Raw genomic sequence first — 6,000 nt, 5'->3', positions numbered from 1 at the left:
CCCTTATAGATTTTCTTAAAAGATACATTCTAGAATAGTACAAATCCCAACTTCATCGTTTCCTAGCTTTGTGGCTTTATACAAGTTACTCAGCTTCTCTGAGCCCCACTTCCTTGTTGGTAAAAAGAGGATTGTGACAATACCCACCTCATATGCTGCGTGCAGGTTAGATGAGATAAAGCCCATAAAGCACTCAGCACGATGACCTCTTTATTGCTTTGCTCACATTTACTTAGTAATGACCATGGCTTAAGCCTTTCCATTAATAGGTTTATTCTTCACAATGGCCCTATTGTTATCCTCATCTTACAGATGAGAAAACTGAGGCACAAAGAGGTGGTATAACTTGCCTAAGGTCACACAGCCAGTGTGGCAGAGCCTGGGTTCAAACCCAGACTGCTGGCTCCAAAGCTGGGCTGCTAACTCCAGTTGGTAGGCATCTCACTCTGGGTAGAGATGTGCCTCTTCTGCAAGATTTTAGGCTCTTTGAGGGTCAGGGATGTGCTACAGAATTCTTTGTACCCTTCCTAGCTACCAGCACAGCACCGTGCCCACGGCAAGGCTCAGTGCATATCTGCTAATTCATTTGTTCATCCCTCTTCCACCCTGAGACAGAAGAAGGATCCAAAGAATGTTCTAGAGAGATTTTCTCCTGTCCAGGCCTGACCACCAATGAGCCCCTTTGTGCCTTACAGGAAGGGGCAGGAAGGGAAGCAGAAAATGAGAGTAATGTGAGAAAGGGGTGCAGGTGGGGCGTCTGGGGAGAACTTCACTTGCTCAGAAGGCAACAGCGGAATCTGAGTCTGTCTTGGAGAAGTTCTGTTCCCTGCTGGGGGCACCAAGCCCACCCTCAGTGAGCAGCTCTGAGGACATGGATCATCACAGGCCGATTCCACTGATTGTCTTAGTTTCTGCCCCTCTTAATCAAAGTGATGTCATCCTCTGATTTTGGAAAGTGAAGGATAGCAAAATTAGTGATGGCTCAAGTGGGTTTCTGATGGCCGCAGGCAGCCGAGGGGCTGCAGGGCTGCAGAGCTGCAGAGCTCCCTGCATTTCAATGATGTGCACAGGCATTTCTTCACTAACAAGGGTGCCGTAAGTCTTAATTACCCAGAACCAAAGCCTCACCTTGCTGCTTGTCCCCTGGGAGCTCCCTGTGAAGTCAGTGGGAGCTTTGCCTGCAGTTCAGCCCCGTGAAAACTTGCCTGCAAATGTTTGCAAATTACCTTGAGCGCCTCTGATGGAAACCGGAGAGAATTATTTATTTTTAGAATGCTGGCATAGCCCCGTCTCTGCCTTGCCTGACAGATACCTCAGTGTTATTCCAATTCCACTCCCTTTACCTCTGATTAATTCTGAATTGTGGACGTCTTCTCTTCGGGGCTGATGGCCGATCGCTGCACCTCTTAGGTCTTGCCCTCGGTCGAAGCACTGAAATGTCCTCCTGTTCTCACCCCTTACTTAGCAGCTCTCTAGAGAGCCTAATGCATTTTCCATCAGAAGAAATGATCTGCCGTTTTCCTTTCCAGAAGTGGTATGCCGAATCTGCCCCACATGGAGGACGTCATGAGCCCCTATATTGCTCTTCCTTCCTCTGTAAGTAGATGCTCCTGGTGTCCTATCCAGGTCCCCCTGACTGGGGGCTGATAACAGTCATAGCTGCTCCCTTCTGGGGATTTGCCCTGGGAGAAAAGCACCGGGCATTCCCACCTGGAGGTGCCTGCGAGGTTCTGCCTTCCCTCTGGGGACCGCCCACAGCCAGGACCGCCCGATAGTGAGGCATGAGGCTGGCCCCAAACGCCCGAGCTTCCGAGGGGATGAGGCTGGGGCCAGACCACGTCTCCACCTGCCCATTCGTGCTTCCCTCACACCTTTACAGGTCGTGCCTGAGAGCACTCCTTCAAGAAACTGCTTGACAAAGAAGCCAGTCTCAGGCTCAAAGTCTTGACAGCCCAGCCTAAGACACTTCTACACCACCCTTCCCACCGCAAGCAGGATCATCTCTAAAACCTCGCCCTGATCATGTCACTGTCTTTCTTAGAGCCTTCTGTACCTCCCACTGGCTAAACTCCATAGCATGGGTCTGAATCCCACAGACCCGGCACTGCTTATCCTTCCTGCCTCACCTCTCATCACACCTCCTGCCTCGCCTGAGAGGTCACTTTTTCCAGAGACGCCCCCGTGTTGGGCCTGGGGCATCTGTGTGTGCCCCCATAGCCCTCTCTGCTGACCCCTCCCATACTTCCATCATATTGGAACTGCCTGCCTGCTCATCTTCCTTCCCTCCTAGATTGCAAACGCCTCTGGTATTCCCGGAGCTCACCAGGAATCCAGCCCATATGAGACTTTCAATAACTATTTGTTGATTGATAAAATGAGCCAATGAATGATGGGACCAGGTATTTCATAAGTGTTTAGTCATGACATCCAAATTCTAACTTCAAGTTACTGTAGCATGTCAGCATTTGCCTACTTGTGGCTTATCTAAAGTTTCCTAAATAGAAGAATTCGCTAGAAATGTATTAAAAGAATTAAATGTTTTTAATATATACCTCTATGCAGTCTGCTCAGGGAGTCTAGTATAATCAATATGTGAACGGGTCCCCGTGTCTCAGGAGGTTTCCATTTCTTTCCTTTTTCCAATCCTCGCCTGCAGATATTTTGCCATTGCTTTTGAGAGAGAGTGGAAGGGAGAGAGAGAGAAACATGGATGTGAGAGAGACACATCCATTGGTTGCCTCCCGCATGACTCCAGCAGGGATTGAGCCCGCAACCGAGGTACGTGCCCTTGGCTGAAATCGAACCCGGGACCCTTCAGTCTGCAGGCCGATGCTCTAACCACGGAGCCAGACCAACTAGGGTGGTTTCTCTTTCTTTTTGTCCCTTAGCTTGGCAATCAAAGACTTTCCAGCCCTAACTCTCTCCGAAACCCCTTGCTGAATTTTAAAATCCCTTGCCTCTCCCTTGCCTGCTCCCAACAACAACAAACCAAACAAATAAGTAAAAAAAAAAAAAACAACCAGCCCAAGCAAACTGCACAATCCCAAGTGCCAGAGCCGCTCTGCTCAGCTGAGGAAGAAGCCCGTGAACATCAGTGAGCCATGCTTTCAAATGTGCCACTTCACTGCCGACTTTTCAGGAAAGCGTCACCCTGCGGAGAAGTTGCTCTTGGATTCAGACCTCGGGGCTGCCTGGATCCTCCGGGGCTCTGACCTGCTGGTGCTCACTTTGGAGCTGGGTGCATCAGCCAGGAGAGGTGCATTAATTCCCGGCATCAGCACAGACGGAAACACCGAGGCGTTAACAAATTACCGGTGATGGATTTGCAAATGGAGCAAGAACAAATATTAAAACAGCCCTCTCTGTTTGCCGCTACCTGGTCTTGTCCAAAATTCATAGAAATATTAATCTTCCTGGAATGTTTAGCAATAGACTATGTAGTAACATTAGCATTTGTGGTAACCTTCTTGAGGAAGTTCATAACTAAGTATCTCGTTAGCAAGACCAACTTACTGTGCTCTTTCACTGCAGGGATGGAAAAAAATATTTTGACTTGCTAGGCTAAGCGAAACACCCTGCAGGATAAATTAGGGCATTTATACTGACAATAATAATAAAGGTACAGCTATAGCTCCCCTCTACATATAATTGATAAAACTGACAGAAAATAGGCACGGTCGTGATAGAAGAATGCATTATGAATGGTTGCTTGAGACACAAGGAGAAAAACTTCCTTCCATTGCTTATGTTGTTATAGCTAATATTTATTAGGCACCCACTGTGCGTGGCACGACTCTTATCAGGAGCAAGGATAATAATAAATTACTACCTGTCAGCCAAGTGCACAGTAACTTCATTATGTGACTAGGCAGTACTCTTGTTAAGTCTTTGGAATCTATTAAAAGTCTCATTTTGAAACAATAAACCAAGAGGAACAAATTTATGAATTGTGGATCCCCAGTATTAACCCGAAGACTCAGCCTTGGAGAGAGAGAAAAAAATTCTAAAGAAAAAAAAATTAATTTCTGTCAAGGAAAATCTAAGAACATACACTCGCAGGCCCAACCAGATGCCTCTGGCTGTGCTGTAACAGAGATGAGGCGAATATCTAATTTCACAGGGAAAAAATTTATAGACTAGACTTTGCATCAGGCAGAATCCAAAAACCTTCCCTGCTGGGTTCTCAATCAAACAACACAATAAATGGCAATGTCCTCACATATCCCAGATGTCCCTCTGATTTTGGCTCTGATCAGTATCATGTTGTCACCTCTGCTGATGTATCCAGACATAACTCACATTTTGCATTCACTAGTTAAATTTGCTTGGTGAACCAAGTAGGTTGTTTGCAAAGTTGGCCGTAATAAATCCTCACACCCGGGCATGCACATCTCTCTGCAATGTCACTTTGCACTGCCTCCTGTCAAGGCGTGGGGTCTATTCTTCCCAGCTGTGAACGTGGGAGGGCTTTGCAACGTGCCTTGGCCAAAGGAATGCAATGGAAGTGGTGTTTTGGCGATTTCTGAACCTAGGCCTTAAGGGACCTTGCAGCTTCCATTTTTACCTTTTTAGAACACAGGGCCAGCAGGTGAGGAAGCCTGGGCTACTCATCTTGAAGGAGAGAACTCGAACGGCGAGAAAAACCCAGCCAACACCTAGTACCAACCGCCAGATGTGTGTGTGTGAGGCTATCTTAGACCATCTAGTTCCAATGCTATGGACTGAATGTTTGTGTTCCCCTGAAATCCACACTTTGGATCTCTAATTCCCTATGTGATGGAATTTGGAGGTGGGACCTTTGGGAGGTAATTAAGTCATGAATATGGAGCTCTCATGAATGGGATTAGTGCCCTTATAAGAAGAGACACAATAGAGGTAATCTCTGACTCTGCTATGAAAAGACACAGGGAGAAGGCATCCATCCACAAACTGGAAAGAAGAGTCCTCCCTGAATCAGCTGGAACCTTAAACTTGGACTTCCCAGTCTTTAGACCTGTGAGGAATGCATTTCTGTTGTTTAAGCCACAAAATCTATGATATTTTTGTTACAGCAGCCTGAACTGAGTAAGACACAGAGTCAGGCTATCAGGTGACTCCAGAAGAGCTTCAGCAGGAGGACCACACTGTTGAACCCAGCACACTGCTGACCCTCAGGGGCATGAACACATAAGGTAGTTACAACTTTAAGCTGCCAAATTTTTTAAAAAATAGGTTTCTATAGGGAGAGGAATAGATAAAAACATCTACCAGCTGCCTCCTGCAGGCCCCCTTCTGAAGATCGAGCCCATAACCCGGGCATGTGCCCTGACTGGGGATCGAACCGGTGACCTCTCTGGCTCATGGGTCTCCGATCAACCACTGAGCCACACCGACTGGGCTAAGCCACTAAATGTTGAAGCAGTTTGTTACACAGCAATAGGAAACTAGACAGTGACAATGTGACAGGCCTTAAAATGTTGTGCATTATTTTAAAAGAGTGATTCTCCTATAACTCCTTGTACAGAACAGTAACTCCCAGAACCCTGTTGATTTGTGAAGCTAAGGAATTTCTTCTCGTTTCTTTCCCATCATCTCTTACAGAAATTCACATGGAGACTGAACTGTTCAACCTTCCTTTGCCAAGAAAGTAATGAAAACTGAAGGCTCAGAAATGCTTGCTCAATGGTTGACTGGTAGTTTATTTACAGAGAAGTGGGTTGAAAGGCAGCTCCAGGCATTCTCCTCTGGTGAGGTGAGGCCTTGCCAACCCTGCCACAACCGCAGTACCACTGCCAAGACCCTGGGACCAAAGGCCAGCCTCTGGGGACAGGGTCCCTTGGATGGTGCATTCGTCAGGGCTCTCCAGAGAAAAAGAGCCAGCAGAGAAACAGAAGCAACTCCCTTTATGAAGATGAATATTCTCTATCTATATACATATAGATCTCTTTATATGTATATAGATACATATATGTCCATATGCATGTTTATAGACAAATATATAGAATATAGAATATAGATACA

The sequence above is a fragment of the Miniopterus natalensis genome, chromosome 1 (genome assembly GCF_054644295.1).
Source record: "Miniopterus natalensis isolate mMinNat1 chromosome 1, mMinNat1.hap1, whole genome shotgun sequence".
Taxonomy (NCBI): Eukaryota; Metazoa; Chordata; class Mammalia; order Chiroptera; family Miniopteridae; genus Miniopterus; species Miniopterus natalensis.
The sequence above is the reverse complement of the archived record's forward strand: the minus strand, read 5'-3'. Positions refer to the sequence as shown.